The sequence below is a fragment of the Lissotriton vulgaris genome, chromosome 5 (genome assembly GCF_964263255.1).
Source record: "Lissotriton vulgaris chromosome 5, aLisVul1.2, whole genome shotgun sequence".
NCBI lineage: Eukaryota > Metazoa > Chordata > Amphibia > Caudata > Salamandridae > Lissotriton > Lissotriton vulgaris.
This window is the reverse complement of record NC_141693.1, coordinates 1167550782-1167572594: the sequence shown is the minus strand read 5'-3', so window position 1 is coordinate 1167572594 and position 21813 is coordinate 1167550782.

Below are 21813 nucleotides of genomic sequence, written 5' to 3'. Positions count from 1 at the left end.
CTGAAGCCCAGGGATTTCTGGGGGACCTCCCGGTAAGCGAACAGGAGGCACGGGAGCAGCACGTCCCATTGGCGACGTAGGGGTTCTTCCAGGCCCATGATCATCCCCTTGAGGGTGCGGTTAAATCGTTCCACTAGTCCGTTCCCTTGCGGGTGATAGGGGGTCGTGAATTTGTAGGTGACCCCGCACTGTTGCCATAGGGACTTCATGTACCTGGAGATAAAGTTCGTACCCCTGTCACTGACAACTTCTCGGGGGAAGCCCACCCGCGAGAAGATCCCCATCAAGGCTCGGCCCACCACGGGCGCCGTCACGGTCCGGAGAGGTATGGCCTTGGGATAGCGGGTGGCATGGTCCACCAGGACAAGGATGAACCGGTGTCCCTGTGCTGTCCGGGGCTCCAGGGGTCCCACAATGTCTATTCCCACCCGCTCAAAGGGAGTGGTGATGATGGGAAAGGGTTGCAGGGGGACTTTCAGTTTTTGGACGCTTTTCCCGCTGGCCTGGCAGGTGGGGCAGGCCCGGCAATGGTTTGCTACATCGTTCCGCATCTTCGGCCAATAGAAGTGGGTCACCAGGCGGCTGTACGTCTTGTCCTGCCCCAGGTGCCCGGCAAGAGGCACAGCGTGGGCCAAGTTCAATAGGAAGTCTCTGAATCGGAGGGGGACCACCAGCACCCGGCTGGCTCCCAGCTCGGCAATCTTTTGCTCACTGTAGAGCAGCTCGTTGTCCCAGTAAATCCAGTGGGCCCCCGAGGCATCCCCTGCGCTCTGGGCTATGGCTTGTTGTCGGAGTCCCTCGAGGGAGGGACACGCTCTTTGTTCCTGGCGGAACTGTTCCTGAGTGGGGCCACCTTCTTGGTGCCACTGGGCCAGCTCCGGGAGGTCTTGGAGTTGATCTGGTTCTTCGTGGCCGGCCCGCGGAGGACCAGGCTCAGGGGTGGCTTCTTCTGTGACGATCGGCGGAGGAGGTTCGGGCCACTCCTGTTCCTCCGGGCTGGAGGTGGCGCGGGCTGCCATGGATCGGGTCGTTACACAGACCCATTCAGGGAGACCAAGCATCCCCAGGTGCTCCCTCCGCTCAACGGCTGCCCAGGGGGAGCTCTCGAGGTCGTTCCCCAGAAGGCAGTCCACCGGGGCATCGTCGCGGACAGTTACTTTTAGCATGCCGGACACCCCTCCCCACTTGAAGGGGACGCGGGCCATCTGGCACAGGCTTTCGGAGTTGTCTGCCGACCGCACTGGACAAAGTACATTGGGTAGGATCTGGTCAGGGTTCACCAGATGGCAGCGGACTGTGGTCACACTGGCCCCTGTGTCACGGAGGGCTTCAGCCCGGCGTCCATTGATGGTGACCCACTGGCCGTATTTCTGCGTGTTGGCGGGGATGGGCGCCCGCAGGACCATGTCCCTCTCCCCTAGACAGACCAGGGACATGGCGGCTGGTTCCCACTCGGGCTGGTACTGCTCGTACTCTTCGGCGTCTTCTTGGCCCGGCTCTTCTCCCAGGGCGGCGGCGGTGATCTGGCGGTTCATGGGGCTCTGATATTTCGGGCAGTTCAGATCATTGGCGTAGTGGCCGGGTCGCTGGCATTTGTGGCAGGTAACGTTGGAGCGGAAGCCTGGTCGCGTTGGAGGGCTTCCTCTTCCGGCCGGGGGCGGGGGGTTGCTAGTGGGGGGCACCGTGACGGTGTCCCGGCCCTGACCCTGGCCTCCTCCTCCCCCCCGTGGGCGGTGGGGCCCTTGGGAGGCTCTGTTCTGTTCGCTGGGCCAGCTCCGAGGGACTCGGGTGCTCTCCCATCGGTCTGCTTCGATGGCTAGTTTCCGAGGTTCGGTCAGCTTGCTATCAAGGAGGTGCTGTCTTAGTTCGATGAAGCAATTATTGGAGAGGTGCTCCCATACCATGAGGTCGAATAATTGCTCGTAGGTGGTGACCTGGCTGCCCTTGATCCACCCCTCGAAGGCTCGGCTAAAAAAGTTCACGTACTCCACCCAGGTTGTACCAGGGATTCGTTTGCAGTCTCAAAATCTCTGCCGGTACATTTCGGGCGTGAGCCCATAGCGAGTGAGGAGGGCGGCCTTCATGTGGTCGTAGGATGTCATCTGGTGGTCGGTGAGTTGCAGCAGGGCGTCTCTTCCTTCGTTGATGAATTTTCCCCATAACCCGGCTCCCCAGTCGCTCCGCGGGATTCGGTGGGAGGTCATTGCTACCTCGTAGGCTTTAAACCATTGCTGGATATCATTGTTCCGGTAGTATTCCCTGACGACGTCCTTGGGGATGTGGACCTTAGGGTCCGTAGGGGCAGTGGGGCTCTGGTGCCCGGAGACGCCGAGGTCTTTGTTCTGCCGTCGAATTTCTAGCTCCTTCAAGTTGCGCTCATGCTCGTATGCTAGTCTTTTTTCTTCCAGCTCCCTCTGGCTCTTTTTCTCTTCTCGTTCTTCCCTGAGCCGCAAGTGTTCGAGGGTTATTTTTTGTTCTGCCAATTTGAGTTCTCCATCTAAGCGGAGTCGAGCCAGCTCCAATTCGTGGAGCCGGCTTTTCTCCCGTTCTCGGGCCTCTTCGGACGAGAGGCCCGATCTTCTTTCGTCCACAGGGGTGGTACTGGTTTCGGTGGTCTCGAGGCTTTGATTTTGGGGTGGGGATGTTTCCGTCTCCACCCAAGATTCTAAGGCGTGCTTGAGGTCATCTTTCGTGCTCAGTCCCCTGGTAGCAATGCCCAGTTCTATGCAGAATTGCTTTAGTTCTTTGTGGCTGTACTCTTCCAGCTTTTCCATCTGAATTTTTTCTGTTGTTCCACTCTCCTTTGTCGTCTTGGTGGCTGTGTGTCGTGGGGTGAGTTACTCTCTGTACGATTATGCGTCGGCTCGGATCGCGCCGCTGGCCACCAATGTTAGAAGGAGACCCGGAGGGTCGGCCGAGTACAGGGGGAGAGGCCTCCGGCGAGGGCCCTCTCCTGTAATCGTACAGACAAGTAACTTCCCCCCCACAGATAGATACCACACAAGGATAAGTTCTGCACACTTTTATATATATCTTTAGGCAAGGTGATGAGTGGTACAGTAGGACCACGATACGGGGATCCCGTCAATTCTAGTCTCTTTGGGGAAAAGGGTAGCGGGACAGTCTGAATACCGGTCTGATGGAGAAGTGTGGCTCACTGGTTAGAGCAGGCAGACCCTGAAGCAGAGGTCAGACCCGGGACCAGGGTTCAATTCCCGACGCGGCAGGGTCTTGAGCTCAAATGTCCACGGACTCGATAATTCTCGCTTTGGTGCCTGACCTAATCATGGGTTCACACTCTGCAACTCTGGGCATTAAGCTTGCTTAATCTCCACAACGGCCCCCCCGGGGCGGGATACCTGGCTTTTACCTTGGGGATGCCCGTAATGGGCTATCTCACAGGGAAAAGCCAGGACGGGTTCCCAAGGCAAGCGCCGAGATGCCTCCGGTTACTCGAGCGCTATATAAGAAAATACAAAAAAAAAAAGCAGCAAAAGGTGGAGCTCACAATCCTCGAGCTGGAGGGTTCGCAAGGAGGGGCCGCAGCAGCGCCAGCAGGCCTTGAAGAATGGTTCACGACGAGGAGGGCCGCGGCAGCGCCAGCAGGCCTTGAAGATGGTTCACGACGAGGAGGGCCGCGGCAGCGCCAGCAGGCCTTGCAGATGATTCACGACGAGGGTGGGCCGCGGCAGTGCCAGCAGGCCTCCAAGGATGAGTTCGTCTCGGTGTCTCTCGACTCCAGGATACAACTGCCTTCCTGCTCTGGAGCTGCCCCAGTTATAGGTCTGGCGCCCTTTGATGTCCGGACCCTCGCACTTGGAGGTCGGGAGGTCCGGGATGAGGGAGTCCAGACACCCAGCAGGGGGGTGGAGCCAGCGCCCGGGGAGGCTGGGGGCGATCGACACCTGGCGGAGGGGAGCCATCGACACTCCTTCTCCCATTGACCTGCCAAGTGGTCTCTTCACCCCCTGGGTGTATGGTGGTGCCTCGATGTCGGGGCCTGGCTGGGCCCGAGGCCGAGGTCGACCCAAGGCCACGAGGCCTGGTCGTGTAGTGTCCAAAATGGCGGCTGGGCCGGAGACCGGGGTTCTGGAAGGGACCCGGGCCAGCCGATGCGGTGGTGTTCAGGAGCCAGGGTTCCGTCGGGGAAGGGCCGGGGGTTGCCCCGGCGGGTTGCAGGGGTGGTTCTTGTCCGGGGAACAGGAGGAGCAGGGGTCCGTGACCCGCCATGCGGGGAGGGGACGGGCCGGCCACGAGGCCTGTCCAACAAGGCTCAATTATTATCAACGGCTCCAGAGGGATTTGGTTTGCCGCAGACATGTTCAAAGAGAAAATCTCTGTTGTCTGTACAATATTTGGGTCCAGTCCCAGTTCCCTTTTTGCATTGGCTATTTCAGTATTCAAAGCCCCAACTGCAGATGTCAAATATGAAATAATGCTGGCCGATTTTCTGGGGACTTTAGCCTTAACCCCCCTTGCTCTTGAGTAGACTGGTGTTTCCGCTTACCCATTTTAGTAGATCAGACATACGAGGGGTGGCCAAGCCCGGCCTCCTTTGGCCCCGGATGGCCACAGATGGCCTGACCTTTGCCCGGGCTTCGCCCGCGTGCGTCTCGTGTGGCGGAAATGACCTGCTGGTTATATTACCCCCGGTATCAAGGGGGAGGGGCTCTGGTTCCGCCGGTTGCTTCTGGGGCCTGGAGTCCTGTGTCAGCTTGCCCCCACTGGTCCCCACACTCCGAGACCAAAACAAAGTGTCCCCCGCGAGGCGGGAGGTGCAAGTCGTGATAAATGCCCCCGGTGTCAAGGGGGAGGGGCTCTGGTTCCGCAGGTTGCTTCTGGGGCCTGGAGTCCTGTGTCAGCTTGCCCCCGCTGGTCCCCACACTCCGAGACCAAAACGAAGCGTCTATTGCGAAGCGGGAGGCGCAAGCCGTGATAAATGCCCCATGTGTCTCGGGGGAGGGGCTCTGGTTCGGCCGGTTGATTCTGGGGCCTGGAATCCTGTGTCAGCTTGCCCCCGCTGGTCCCCACACTCCGAGACCAAAACAAAGCGTCTCCAGCGAAGCGGGAGGCGCAAGCCGTGATAAATGCCCCCGGTGTCAAGGGGGAGGGGCTCTGGTTCCGCCGGTTGCTTCTGGGGCCTGGAGTCCTGAGTCAGCTTGCCCCCGCTGGTCCCCACACTCCGAGACCAAAACGAAGCGTCTCCCGCGGAGCGTTTCCCGCGAAGCGTCTCCCGCGAAGCGTCTCCCGCGAAGCGGGAGGCGCAAGCCGCGATAAATGCCCCCGGTGTCAAGGGGGAGGGGCTCTGGTTCCGCCGGTTGCTTCTGGGGCCTGGAGTCCTGTGTCAGCTTGCCCCCGCTGGTTCCCACATTCCGGGACCAAAACAAAGCGTCTCCCGCGAAGCGGGAGGCTCAAGCCGTGATAAATGCCTCCGGTGTCAAGGGGGAGGGGCTCTGGTTCCTCCGGTTGCTTCAGGGGCCTGGAGTCCTGTGTCAGCTTGCCCTCGCTGGTCCCCACACTTCGAGACCAAACAAAGCTAGTTATTTTACTGACCTCAGAAGGATAGATGGCGTTGTCGACAGCCTGAGATTACAATTTATGACTATGAGTACTTTCACTGATGTCAGAGTGATCATTTAATTCACTAAGCAACCTTTACAGCATTTCCACATTTTTTATATAATTCTACTCCTGATGCATGACAGCAATATTGCATAGTTTGCTGTGACTGTGGACTTTTTGTTAATTTCACCATTCCTATGTTTCAGAAAGAAATGGGACAAGTCTTCTTTTACACAAAGTTCACATATTTCTAACGTGAAATACAAAACTGGCAACCTTCTTAAAACAAGCATTTACAATGCAATAGGTCTCACAGTGACATTGTTTTGAGCTATTGACATTGTAAATGACATTCTTTTTTTTTTGTAAAACATAAATAAAATGCATTTGCTATTGACTATTGACATTGCACCACACAACAAAATACTCTGCCACAACTTAAGACACCCTATTACTAAGTGGCCGATTCTGATAAAAAGAAATAGTATTTCATTGTGTCCTGAATCTACAATGCAATGACAAACACCAAAATGCCAGTTAGGCGGCCCACTAAGCTACACATAGATTTTTAGCTCATGGTAGGCATAGTCATTGTACAGAAGTCAGGTATGTATGTGTGTGTAATTAGTTTGTAGGCGCAGTCAATGTACAGAAGTTAGGTATGGATCTATGCTTGTGTAAATTTTAGACACAGTCAATGTACAGAAGTCAGGTTTGGATGTGTGTGTGCGTAAGTAGTTTGTAGACACAGACAATGTACAGAAGTCAGATATGGATGTGTGTGAAAGTAGTTTGTAGACAAAGTCAATGTACAGAAGTCAGGTATGGATGTGTGTAAGTAGTTTGTAGGCGCAGTCAATGTACAGAAGTTAGCTATGGATCTATGCGTTTGTAAATTGTAGACACAGTCAATGTACAGAAGTCAGGTTTGGATGTGTGTAAGTAGTTTGTAGGCGCAGTTAATGTACAGAAGTTAGCTATGGATCTATGCGTGTGTAAATTGTTTGAAGACACAGTCAATGTACAGAAGTCAGGTATGTATGTGTGTGTGTGTGTGTGTGTGTAAGTAAGTAGTTTGTATGCACAGTCAATTTACCGTAATCGCTGCATCACGGGCTGGGGGTACAGGGAATGCTATTTCTTAAATAGTCACAGGCTGTGCCAAAATCCAATAATTCAATGAGTTTTTCCGGCTCCCATAGAATAATTCAGGGACGGCATGTTGTGATGGCTGATGAACCCGGGTTCAGACCTGGGCAAGCACTGTGCTCAGGGCTCCATGAACACCTCGTGAGCTGGGGCACAGACGTGCAAGCTCCTGCTCGCACTTCCATTTGAGAAAACCGCAAAATATAAGTGTTGGCAAAACATCTCCTTGTCTGCAGCACCACAGTCAGATAAGACTCTGCATGTTTTCTAACCTTTCTCCCATTAAACACATGTGGCATCAAATTACCTTCTGGGGTTGCTTCCTCTGTACACAGGGATCATGTGCATGAAAGATCGATCAGTCACCAGAAATAACAATGCAGCCACTCTAGCGGGCAATATTAACACATATTCAATATTGTGAGGAAATAAGTACAGTCTGTTCACATTATGTTCTTCTTAGGAGCAATTGATATAACATGGACCCATGGAGAATTGACCGTTTTAGAGCCTTATATGTAGATGTTGAGTGAAAATGAATAACTAGACCAGCAGACACTTGCAAGGCTTTTATTTTTAACTAAATCACCCATGCAACATACACAGGCCCCCCTATCACTGTGTATGTCCTCATAAATGGCACATCTATTAGCCCCTTGCAGAGGCGACTCTGGACTATCTGGCGAAGCGCGCGTCTCAACGCTGCCATTACCGCCAACCTACTAATATGGACAGAATAATGCACTCCAGTGGGCACAGAAAAATGCACATTTTGTTGGCGCAACCATGCAACTGGTGTTTATGTAAACCGCTCTAATTCCTTCAGGTCGAGTGTGTGCTACATAAAACTGCAAGAAAATAAGCAGGTCAACAAACTGATACTCCTTATCTTTATAGGGCTCTCTCCTTCCTGGAGCAACCATAAAACTGCTTCCAAGTGGTGTAATCGGTTTGCAAGAAACAGTACTTGAAAGAAACAAAAGACTGTTTTTTATGGAGCCATGAAGTGCACCCTGTGTCTACAACCCATTGTGTTATTTGTATTTTGTAAAGGGTGGTGTTTAATGCAGGAAAATGTGTGCCTAATAAACACGCCTTTTGCACGGGAGACAGAGAAGTACCGTACCTTAAATCAATTTTACTGTAACACGAATTGCAAATAATATTATTTAAAAGCACCACCCAAATTTACGTTTTTGTAAGCACTAGTTCTTAGGCATGTGCTTTAAAGTAGGCGGTAGATGAGGAGACGTGCGGTCCGTCTCATTAACCTCAAAGTTTATTGCAATTGGATGCAAAGTACGAACTCGCAGGAACCTAACTTGGCCGTAGAGGACCACAACAAATGTAACAAGTACTGACAAAGCTAAAATGATGGCAACCAACGCCCGACCGGTCGACTTTGCCAATATTTGTTTACTGTTGTTTACAGTTTGCAATTTAATGTAAGTGTAATAATACCTTATGGACCGCAGTGATATATAACTGTTACATAAACGCTGAGACCGAAACAGCGCTGCAATCTGAACATAACAACATGAGAGCATCAGGAATGGATTATCACCACGGATTTTGGCGCCATACTCTGAAATAAATGAGTTCTTTGGTAAATATGGCGCGGTTGCCACATAACTGTCCTTAGTTCTGAGTCCTGCTGGAGTCAATTCAACATTCCGTTGTTTGGAACACATTCGCACACAGATACAACTATACACAAAACAAGACGTGAGCGTGCACTGCCGAAACCGAAACCTGTTGTGGGATGGGACTTCCGTCTTCTGAAGCCCGCGCCCACGGAGTGGCTGACCCAGAGGAGCAGTGATAACGCGGGGCTCCCATGCCCGAGGGAGAGCCCCTCGGAGGCTGCAGAAGTCCGAAGTGGCGCCGATGCGGTGAGTGGGGCTTAGTTGCACTGGGGGTGGCGGCAGCGGCGGGGGGGTGGTGTTTGTCTCTGTATGTGTGCACTTGTGTGTGTGTGTGTGTGTGTGCATGAGTGTATGTGCGCTCGTGTGCGTGCATGTGTCTCTCTGTGTGTGCGCTCGTGTATGTGCGTGCGTGTGTCTCTGTGTGTGCGCTCGTGTGTGTGCGTGCATGTGTCTCTCTGTGTGTGCGCTCGTGTGTGTGTGTGTGCATGCATGTGCGAAACAAAAGCAGGGGTTGTGTGGCTGTGAGTGTATGTGAGAAGTGCATGAGGCTTTCAAGCGAGACAGAAGATGGTCAACGCGGGCGCGACCTGATCCGATTCCGGCATGCTGCGCGTGCCCATCTCCTGTCTCTTGAAAGCAGACTCGCCGACTATAGGTCTCTCTGCGACATCGCTTCGCGATGCTTCGCAGGTGCGAGACCTAAACAGTATAGCTCTTTTGAAATGCATCAGGAATACCACTTCATTTAATGTGGACATTGTGGCAAGACAGAAATCTGCGAACTAGTGCGAGTTCTTTACTTTGAGACAAACCTTGCACTACTGTGCCAAAAATTTTGCTTTCATATTTGTCTCTTCCAAGACAAATATTTTAATTCTTGTGTTTTTGTAGCACACAATAGTTAAATGCAATGACCATTAAGTCAACTTAGGTGTGGAAGTGATATAATTTATTTGCAGAATGAACACAGATATTTCCCCAACTTTGGAAACTTTTTACCCCAGCCCACTGAAAGCACTGTTCCACCCGTCCTAGCCCAGAAGAAATAACTCACTACTCAAGCTGTTGTCTAAAATCCAATCACTAAGACAGGGCTGTTGCAGTAGAAGAGATCTCACCAATAATATCCTCTGCCAAACAAGACGATGGCGGGGCCACCAGGGCTTGGAAGGGCAAGCACATGGCAAAGATAGGACACAACAGGTCCAGTCAAACATTATAGTGTAACTCCTCTCTCCAGACGAGGATTAAGCAGCCCTCCAGGATCTCTCTTCTTGAGGCCCACACCATAAAGGTATGCTGCACACTTACTCATTACAGACGGGTCTGAAATGGGCTGTTAACTGTGATCATGGTAGACATGCACAGTAATAGTCACTATGGGCCAGATGTAGGAAGGCTATTACCAGTCGGTAACGGCCAAAGTTAACGAATTTCGGTTGTTACCGACCGGTAATAGGCTTTTCTGATGTAGAGGGCCAAAATTAAGGATTCGGTAATTTACTGAATCGGTAATTTACCGATTCGGTAATTTACCGATTCAGTAAATTACCGAATTCCTAATGTAGGGAGCACTTAAATGAGTGCTTATCCCACGTTAGGATTCGTTATTTACCACCAACTACAAGTTGGTGGTAAATAACGAAAACACCCCAAAAAGCAATTTTAAGCAAATTGCTTCAGTGCCATGTTGCAGACATACATGCCCTTAGTGTAACATGTGCACCCATACACAATTGAGGGGTGCAACAGGGTGTCAAAGTGACACCCTGCCACCCTTCACTGTTTTCCCCCTTTTACATTCATTCCTATGGGCCTCCAGGCCCATAGGAATGAATGGTAATTACTGAATTGGTAAATACCGATTCGGTAATTACCGAATCTTAATGATTCGGTAATTTTTACTGAATTTTTTGCAATATAGCATTTACCGATTCTAAAATACCGAATCGGTAAAATTCGGTATTTTAGAATCGGTAAATACTATTTACCTACATCTAGACCTAAGAATATGAAAGTAAAATGCCTTTAAAATGTTGCAGCGGCCTGTTATGATAAAACACATAGCCTCACTACAACATGTTAATTGCTTGTTTTTATGACGCTTTGGAGAAGGTGAAAGGAGCTGAAAGTGAAAGCAGGATCTGTGCAGCTCTCTTCGACAGTAAAATGTCCTGATTTGGAAAGTGACAGTCTGGCCTTGTTAGTCAAATTCAAAAACAGGAGCTTCTCACTTTTAGAGGGGCCATATACAAATGAAGAGGAGTCCGGCACCAGTTCCCCACCCCCGTGACTACCGCCCTGAGTACTGTGCTGAGGGGGCCTCCTGCAGCTCGACCCCCCCCCGCACCGCGATGGCTGCGGGGGCCTGTGTCACCCCCCGTCACAGAAGGAAGTACCAGCTGAATCCGAAGGTGCCGGAGTCGCTGAAATGCTCAAGCTGGAAAGGCGGACGTGGAAAAAATATTGAGCGACTCCAGAGGCACAGAAAAGGTCAAAGAATGTCAGTAGGAGTCCATGACATCGAAAGTACGACCGGCAGCACCTTCATCCCAAACACATGGCACCCACGAATAGGAGACCGCAGGATTGGAAGCAGGCAGCAGAGAAAGACACTGCGGCAACCCCTCCACCCTATTGAATGGCAAGACAGCCTGCAGGTAATCCACCCAGAGGACTAGTGCAAAGAGTTCCTGAAGTTCAACGTTTGTCAAGCACCCGATTACAGCTGTGGAAGTTAAATAACAATGCAGAAGGAAGCAACAGTTACCTATCAGTGGCCTTCTGGGAAATGTAGTTCACTTGCTCTCTCTCTGGCCCAATCATACGCTTCCCAGTCATACTAGAATAAATTGAATGTGGGGCTACGGAATTGTATGTTCTTCTTACTCTTGTACCCCCCTGATGACCAAAAACCATGACAGATATGTGTGAAGTGAACAAGTCAAATGAAAGGGAACGACATCCATGTCCGCATGATAACACAATTGAATGATGCAAAGGTATTGTCTTGCATGGATCTGAATAAACGATATATCAGTTGGAACTCAAGGAGAATTACAGGTACATTACAACCTTTTCTACACATGTTGGTCTGTTCCGTCACAAGAGACTTAGGGCCTCCCCGTCCTCACAGCGAGTCCGTCTGCTGTATTACAATGGTGGTAGTGAGACCGCCACAAGACCGCCGTCTCTGCCTGGATCCTACGGCGATGGAGGTGTGGGAAAGGGCAGTAAATGCTGGCAGTGCCAATGCCGGAACTGCAGAGCATGTTACAACCTGCTTTTCCGCCGCCCATTTCATGGCGGGACCCCACCGTAAAATGGGTGGGGGAAATACAGGTAAGGGGACTTAACAGGGCCCAAGTGCATCTGGCCATAGGGGTTGTGTGCAAGGGGGCACGTGTTGTGACCCCCTTGTAATTGCACCTTCGTTCCTGCACAGTGTCGTATGCATGCCACACAGTGCAGGAACGTGCAGTAGGCAATGTCACAGCAGCAGTACGTTTGTTAGGCTCTCCTATGAAGTATGAACTCAAAAGACCGCCGCCTGACACACACCGCCTGCCAGCCCTGGATTGAACTTGGAATCTGTCATGCAGGTGCCCCACAGGCTGGACGTAATTCCTGGAACCGCCACTGTGGCTGTCCCAGACAGAGACAACCAAACTCTTAATAAGACCCTAAGTTTTGGTGTGTCATCAGCTGAAAGAGCTATTTCAAGATGTCATTTGACATATCATACAGCCTGTCATGAATGCTTTCATTTGTAGTGATGACGTATTGGTTTTCGGAGCTACACAAAAGGAGCATGACAAAGCTCTCACGCAAGTGTGTCAGTTGCTTGCTTATGCCGGGTTAACTTTGAATGTAGAGAAATGTGAGTTCCATGAGACAAAGTTAAAATTATTTGGCCGTATCTTTTCTGATTGGGGCATTATACCAGATCCAGACAAAGTGCAAGTGCGGTACACTGCCAAACCCCCACAAGACGTTTCCATGTTATGTTCATTCCTTGGCATGGCCAGCTATTCCTATAGATACGTAAGCGACTGTAACTGTCAGGGCAGCATCAAGAGACTTGATGAAAAATAATGTTTCTTTTCTTTGGTCAAATGAATCTAAACTAAGCTTACAGAAAGGAAAGCACGCTACTGAGAACACTACTGAAATGGCATATTTTGATCCAAAGTTTCAAACTGAGGTTGTTGTTGAAGCTAGCCCTGTTGGGTTGGGCTCGATTCTTGCACAGCACAGCAGACACCCAAATGCTCAGAGACGTATTGTGCCATATGCAAATGTGCTTATTCACAAACAGAAAAAGAAAGCTTAGCAGTGGTATGGGCTTTTGAAAACCTTCACGCTTGAGACCGATCATTAAGCATTGTTGACTATTTTTGGAAATGCAAAAGCAAACATGTCTCTTCGCATTAAACGTTGGGGTCTGCAATTGCAAGTGTAAAACTACACCATCGTGCATCACCCAGAGAAAGATTAGAACGCTGCTGACTACTTCTCATGAGTGCACAATGCCCTGGCACCCATTCCATGATGGTTGAAGCTTACGTAAGTTTCACAGTAAAATCAAGCACTCAGCTGCCATTTTGTTGGAACAAATTGTCACTGCCACAAGTCAAGATGCTGAAACAGAAAGACATTAATACACATCTGTCTTGGTACCAGCACTCTCAACCTCCAACCAAAGACAGTGAATATGGAACGTTTAAGAATTTCAAAGAAGAACTTTCGTTACTCAGGAAGGAATTGTCCTGAGAGGTTCAAGAATTGTCATTCCAGAGACTTTGTGACAACAGATAATTGAATTGGCTCATGAAGGACATTGTGAAATTGTTGCCATCAAACGAGCTCTCCGAGACTGAGTCTGGTGTCCACATCTCGATGAGCGAGTTAAAAGAGAATTAAAGGCCTGTTATCTATAGAACTGCCTGTCATCAAAAACTACTCAATACCTGTTAAACATATTAGAGTTGCCAATGCATGCATAAGAAAGAATTGCTGTGGACTTCCCCGGTCCTCTTGACAACGGACATCACCTGATGATGATTGTTGGTAAATATTTCAGTTTTCCACTGATCAGGAATCTCTCATCTATCATTGAGAGATTAGACAGCATCTCCATGACCTTGGGTGTTCCTGTGATCTTAAAGTCTGACAGTGACCCACCTTTCAACAGACGAGAATTCAGATACTTTTAATGTGCATCATCAGAAGAGCACCCCTCTTTGGCCACAGGCCAATGGCCTTGTTGAACGTTTCAGAGGACTTTAAAGAAAGCTGCCCAGTGTGCTGTACTAGAGAAGCTTAACCATAAAGCTGTCTTAAATTCCACTCTTCGAGCTTACCGCTTAAACCCTCACTCGGCTACAGGTGAAAGCCCCGCAACTTTGATGTTCGGGAGAGCCATGCCGATTAGGTTACCTCAATGGACCAACATATGAGCAAATATTGAGGCAGAAACACACTTGGAAGGCTTGGATTGTAAGGGGAAAATGAAAGCCTATGTGGTAAGCATCGTCATGCAAAAGAAGTCACGTTTACTAGGGAAGATCACGTGTTTGTTCATCAGCATAGAAAATGGAAGTCTGATGCTCCTTTCGATACTGAACCATTTCATGTTGTGACCAGCAAAGGATACATAGTGACTACCCAACGTCCCGGGAAGTCCAATATGCGAGACTCCTCATATTTCCAACATATGGTTCATCGCTCGTCAGGCACTGGTGTCATTGTAGAGAATGGGTCTGAAAGGACAAGTGAAGAACCCCTGACTGCTGCTATTTATCCATCACCAACGCCAGTCATGGACATTTCTACTGGCTGTGTCCCCAGCTTCTGAAGACACAGTGTGATCCAAGCTCAATAAAGACTCTCTGAAGAGCTCTAATTGTATATATTTGCAAAGGAATTTAATTTATTATTTAACAGAGATGGGGATGTTGTGTCGTGTGAGTTTGTAATGACGAAATCTCTGTGGCTCCTCATGGACTCTGTAGAAATGTGACATAATCATTAGAGTGTAGCAAAGTGAATGCCGGTTTAGAATGTTGAGTTCATGGTTACACACAGAAGAATAAAGAAGTGTTTTAATGAGCTCCGTGTGTGGCATAGTCATTAGTGAGTACCCAGGCTGGGGAGGACGCTACAAAGGGGAACATTGTTCTTTTTTTATTTTCAAAAACAAAATTTTGGGAATAAAAAATAAGAAAGAAAAACATTGAAAGTATGACATACAGCTCTGAAATGTTAACGGAACCGTCCGTAACACTTTCAATGCACTTACAGGAATTGCTGTGATGACGGTTCCTGTAACTGCAAGAAATGTATGCTGAGCTGGCAGACATCTCTAAATTTTGCCGGCGGAGCGCCTTCGCTATGGCGAGAGTAAAGTACTCTGCCTTGGTGACAGTACAGTACTTAATATGTTCCCCAAAGTCGAAATCGGGCCCTCAGTCCTCTAAGTCTTAATCCACCACAGGACTAAATTTCTAAAAACCACCACGACCTAATGAGAGGTACTTAGAGACTTGCAGTACCCCTTCTGTAGCCCTGCTCAATCTTAGTGATGACTTGGTCATGAATTACTGCAAGCATTTGGCTGATGTGGTGCACTTCATCTCTCATCAGCAACTTGCCATCTCCTCTGTACCATCAGATACATGTTGCAATCTAAAACCAGGAAAGTGGATTCTTGCCAAAGACCATATAAGAAAAGGATGCTTAGGTGATGGAATGAGTTTGATTGTTATATTTGTACTCATCTCCCTACTTATCTTTCCGAAGGTGTGATTTGCATGCAATTACCGTTGCCCTATGCTCTGTCCTACTTAATATATTACTCAATGTTGATGAATCCAGAGTGCTGGTGATGTAGTTCACCTCAGCCAGCTTTCCCCCTCTCCCCATCTCTAAAAACATACCCCTACCTAACGCCCCCTCCCGCCCCAGGAGATTGAAGGCCTATCTTGCTTCTAATGATATCGATGACCTACTCAACTCTAACTCTCCTACTCAAGCCACCAAGATCCTTCCGGGGCCAATTCAAGCCATTCTCTCTAACCCGAACAGAGAACCCCATCACAATTTTAGAGTCATCAATAATCACAACCTCATGAGAGTGAACATCCCAGACACCTACCTCTCATACACCGGTACGTCTTAAATGCGTACTACTCAAGTAAAACACACCACTGACATCTTCGACCTCATCCAACACAATAATTTAGACATCATCCCTCCTCACTGAAGCCTGGCTCAATCCCTCTTCCACTCCTATCCCAGACCTCCTGGTGCCTCCTACCCATGACATAATTCATCTAGACAGAGCTATGAAGCTGGGAGGTGGCCTAGCTTGTATACACCGGAGCACTCTCTAGGTTTCCCACTCAGAGTCCTCTATACCATCCTACTGCGAAAACCTTTGTCTCAACATCTCAAGTAACAACTTTCCGGTGTGCAAACATTTTATCAACCCCGGGGAACAATCTCCCCTTCATCGAACAATTAATGGAAATCATCTCTGGCAATGTCGATTTCGTAATGTCTCAAATCTTCCTTGGTGATTTCAACCTTCACTGGTCTAACCCCAATGACCAAGCTGTAACATGCCTTAAATCATCCTAAGAGATCATGATTTGATTCAACATTGTGACCGGCCAACCCATAATAAAGGAGAAATTGTGGACCTCATCATCACCAAAGGACACACCATCACTCTGGATACCATTACCCCTTGCGATTGATTTGACCATCACAACATCTTCTTCTACATTAACAGGGAGGTGTCTCTGAGGATGGCTCAACCAACGAAATCGAAGATTTGGAAAAGGGACCTCAGATCTATCAATACAGATGAACTAGCAACCCACTGTAAATTTGCCCTCTCCTCCCAAGATAACATGTCTGAGGTTCATGTACTCACTGACTTCTACAACTCTACTATCTCTAGCATCATGGATTCCATTACACCACTCCAACAAAAAAAACGCCTCAACAAACATTTTCAAACCGTGGTCCAATGACAACTTAAACTCTGAGCACCGAAACCTTAGGGCAATTGAACGATCTTGGAGATCCAAACCATCTTCGGATCGGCTAAAAATCCTTCAAGTGGTCAGGAGTTCCTATAACAATCAAATCAAGAGAGCTAAGGCTGGCTACTTCAGATCCCAACTTAATCAAGCCTCTAATCGCCCCAAGAAACATTTTGAACTAGGTAAACAGACATTGGTGGAAGCTCTGACTCTGGAGTCAGCCCACCCTCATGTGACAAGCGGGCTGCTTTCTTTACTGAGAAATCAAGACTCATCAATATTGAACTTGTCTCTAAGAAAGCTCTACTGCCATCTTATGGGCCTGCACCCCCTCTGGCCCTCTTACAGAAGCTCAAACCAATCAGCCTGTGCACCAAGAACAATGCCTCATGGGGCACCTTCACTACCCTCAGTGAAAGCGACATTAGCAAGATTCTCCAGAGCATCAACCCATCTAATCACTTCAGCAACCCGTTGCCACCTTCCTTCTTCAAAGAAATCAAGGGTGTCATCATCCCCATCTGGACAAAGATTGTCAATGCGTCACTTGCCCAAGGCATGATCCCGGATTGCCTAAAAGCAGCTTAGGTATCCCCTATACTAAAAAAACCTAAAGCAGATAGTGCTGACCTTAACAACTTCCGCCCTATCTCTAACATCCCCACTCTAGCCAAACTCCTAGAAAAATGTGTCCAATCACAACTCTGTGCTCACATTGAGAATTTCCAACTCCTGGACCAACATCAATCTGGCTTTTGGAGTTGGCACAGCACTGAATCGGCTCTCACTCACGTTATGGATGACATTTTAAAAATGCTTTACCATAATGAATCTTGCCTCCTAATCCTCCTTGACCTTTCCTCTGCGTTTGACACTGTCAATCACAACAACCTCCTATACATTTTGGAGAATAGGATGGCCTTTCTGGGCAGGTGTTGCAATGGTTCTCGTCCTTCCTCCACCACAGATCCCAAAGAGTCAAGGCGAACCACTCTCTCTCCCAGCTGTCCCCAGTATCTGAGGGGGTCCCCCAAGGGTCCGCCCTATCTCCCATTCTTTTCAACTTGTTCTTGGAACCATTAGCTAATGCACTAAATTCCACGAACATTCTCTTCCATATGTTTGCGGATTATAAGCAACTCTATTTGAAAATCTCCGCCCGGATAATTTCATTTCACTCAACACTATTTTAACGAATACTCACAACTGGTTAACCGAGAACCACCTCCTGCTCAACACCTCCAAAATGGAATTCCTTCTCATTTCTCCTCTGAATCACAACCCCAAGTTAGACTTCTGGATGAATCACCTCACTGCCTTCAACTGCTCCCCTTCATTATTGACTCAGCGAAATCTCTCGGAATCACCCTGGACAAGCATCTAAACATGAAGAATCATATTAGCAATGTGTGCAAGTAAATTACCTGATGAGGACACTCAGGAATCTCAAACCATTTATTCCACAGGCTAACTTCAAACAGGTGGTCCAAGCACTTGTTTTGCCGAGGCTAGGCTATGGAAGTGCTACGCTCTGTGGCCTCCCCAAATATACCTTGGCCCCACTAAGGGCATCATTGAACACTGCTGCAAGACTGGTTACAGGTACCAAAAGAAATGCGCACATATCCCCAGTCCTTAAATCCCTGAATTGGTTGCCCTTAGAAGCAAGAATACAGCTAAAGATTGCCTGCCTGTCTCACAAACCCCTCCATTTTAAACCCCCGGTTATCAAGCACAAAAGCTAGAACTCTCTGGAGGGACAGACCTTCTAGAAGTGCTAACTCTTTCTTCCTGAAACCCCAGATCACCGAGATTTCTCATGCTCTGCTCCGAAGATCTGGAACTCTCTCCCACCGGAAGTTCACAGAATGTCCCCCAGGGTTGCTTTCAAATTGGAAGCTAAAAGATTCCTTATGAACAAGTTCTTACCTTAAATGGATTTGGTTCCTCAGCTCTAAGGAAATGGACTTACACCTCTAAGGCCGGTGTAGGTGCTATTCTTCTTTAACTTTTCATTGTCTCCCTTCCTAATTCGATATGCACCAGTTCTGTCGTATTCCCTGTTGATCCCCTTTTGTATGTAACTGTTCTGTTTTCTTATATGATGCTGGTACTGTATTTATTACCTTTCCTCCAATTGTAAAGCGCTCTGATATCTTTCAGGATCATGTTTGCGCTATATAAAACTTTATAAATAAATCAGAGTCTCTTACAGGACATTAACACATATTGAAATATCCCAATAGATTTGTTGCCCTCTACTGCAAATCTTGAAAGAATTGATTTTATGCCAATTCCAATAAAGTTTCAAATTGCCAATCAAAAAAGTACTTATGTGAAACATGTTATTTTCCAGAGATGTCCAATATATGAAAACGAACTGAAGTAAGCATTATTAGAGAATATAATAATAAAGAAGAGAATGATAACCGTGCTGGTTCTGGAGTGATGAGATTTCATTCTAAAGAAGAAGCTGTGATTTAGAAGTCACAAATACATCATAGTCTTAGTATTTTGAAAGAAGGAGAAGGGCACATGTGTATGATACATAATGAAGGCATTGGTAAAGTCAAAGTAGAAGTAGGTTGTTGTACAAACTTACAATGTAAATAAGCATTACATTTTAGGTGCTGATACTATGCTTAGAGGTGTTTATCACATATTTACAAGACTGCCTATTTCACACTTTTAATGAGCTGGACTGTTACTTGTTATTTAGCATTAGCAGGAGTAAGTGCGATAGTGTAGGACAAAATATTTTGGCTTCTCTGCCTTGATTCCTCTAATAGAATTGCTTTAAATGATGTAAGAATTAGAAAGCTGTCTACTTTAGTAGAGCATTAAGTGAATAGCACAGCAGGTGCTTTAGCTAGTATTAATTAAGAGATACTTGCAATTAGAAGTATGGTATTTCAAACTTAAATGGCTTTAGATATGCTATTAGCAAAAAAGGGTGTGTAAGGTAATTAAGACTCACGTCTGCCAGATAATTCTCAGAGTATTAATAGATTTATTAAGAAGTTGACTAATATTGCACAAGAAGTTCACCCATCAGCAGAATATGAAATATGGGTTCAGATTGTTTCATGGTTAGGTGGGTTGGGTAAATGGGTGTTACAAGAAGTTGCTGTTTCCCTTGATGTCATATTTTTTGTTGTTTTGTTTTAGGTGTTTATGTAATCAATTTTGTGGAGTTACTTTGAGCATACTGTTAAAAATGAAGTGCAGAAGAAAGAAGAAGGGGAAATTGAAGAAATTTAAATGGTTCGGGAAAAAAGCCAAAAAATAAAATAGACGCAAAAGTTTAACTCTGAAAGAGTCAGATTCGATGACAACGATATTGTGAGTTTGTGATGGTGTGATACATTTCAATTATCGGAGGGAAGAATTGAGAAAGCTCACAACAAAAAGCTACAAGGGTCAGAGCTATACAAGACCAGAACTCTCTACCACTCCTAAAGTCGGCCTACGTGTTTGTCACTATTCTCTGTGCATGGCGTCTGGGATTTTACCCTTAAGCATCCCTGATTAGTCATCAAAAGAAGACCACTTACAACTGAAACACGCAAGATGACCCAGCACCAGAGTACTTATATCAGATATATATTTCAATGTATTTATATCATAACTTGCAATGCGCCACACAAAATAACAACAAATGGCTTCTTGAGGATAAGCAATTTCAAAGACTTGATTGTAGGTTGTTTCAGTCTTTATTTTTCAAATTCATTAAAACATAACAGGATTGCTTGCCGCCAACGCGTTTCATCCCACTCGGGACTTCTTCAGGGTTTCGTTATAATATTGTGGGATCACTGACAGAACCTCGGCAGACAAAATATCGGGAGGACAAAATATCGAGGTTAAAATATCGACTGACAGAATATCGACTTCCTATCTTCAAACAGGTAAGTGCAAAAACTATCGACTTCAAAATATCGAGTGTAAAAAATATAGAATGTCAAAATATCGAATTTTTTAAATATGTTAAAAGTAACTTAAAAGTAATATAACAATAAATTAAATGAATATAAACATATTTAAAATACTTAAATAAACGTGAAATAATTAATGTAACTTAAAAAAAAGTTTAATACATATATATATATATATATATATATATATGTGTATATATGTGTATATATATATATATATATATATATATATATATATATATATATATATATATATATGCAGACACAGAATCCCGGTACACGCTAGTACCCGCTCTCGAGTGGGTCGTCTCTGGGGTCCCGGAAGCCCAATTATTTCTCACCACGTTCTCCTTTTCGAAAAAGTACGTAGACGACACACCAGGAGTTTGCTGTGATGTGGAAGTTTATTGGCAGCAAAAAAGCAAACAACGCGTTTCACCTCACGGCTTGTTCACGTTTGCTGAGGTTTCAAAAACACAGTCCTTTTACATTGTTTTACCCTCAACATAGAGGTAGGACTACTCCAAAAACACCAATAGTGCACAGTGTGGGGGACATTTTGGAACGGGAATTAGCAACCTTTAAGTCCGATATCATTCACAATAATAACCAAAATAACCAAACTACATAAACCTTTACGTATAACATCACAGTTGTGGAAAAAATAGTTTAAATTCTCTAAATTAATTCTATTCCCCATGTGATATTGTTGGAATTACATGATTTACTGTTCAAGGAGAACTGAGATAACGCCCAAGTGGGCATAGTCTGGTAGTAATATTTAGATAAGTGGTCTGACTGAACTGTATTAAGTTAATCACAGTAATATCCTCGACATGACAGTTTGCAGAATTGTTGCAAAAAGATTGTTTGTTTTACCGAAATGCCGTAGACTTGTCATTTGCTCATGACCCATGCCATCAACTTCCCTGATAGAAAACAGATGATACCTGTTATTTAATAGATTGATGGGAAATGGTTGGAATAAAGCCCCAGTGGGCATAGTCTTAGGATAATGATCATGAGAACGATCTACCTATGCAAATCAGTTCCTAAAAACAAGGTTATTTCTAGGGTAACAATTTGTAAAGATGATATAATAGTGATTCGTGTCGATTTGATAGTTAGTTCAGAGTCTTTCAATATGTGGTTCAGAAATCCAGCCCAAGTGGGCGAGGCCATTAGTCATATATGATCTCAGTATATACTTGCAGCGAATTCCACAAGTAGTTGTCTTCAGACTTTTCCATCTTAGTTCTATAATACTTCTCCAAAATTGATTTCCAACATATTATAATAGTTTTGGTTATGATCGACAATCTTGTGCGTTAAGGTTCCAAAGTCCCGCATATATACAAACAATTCTGTGAATTAAAACATGGAAAAACTGTTTTAAAAAAGACGACTTACAGTAAGCAGCTAAATATTTCTGAATGTCTTTCAAACTCTATCATATTTACATTTTTACAG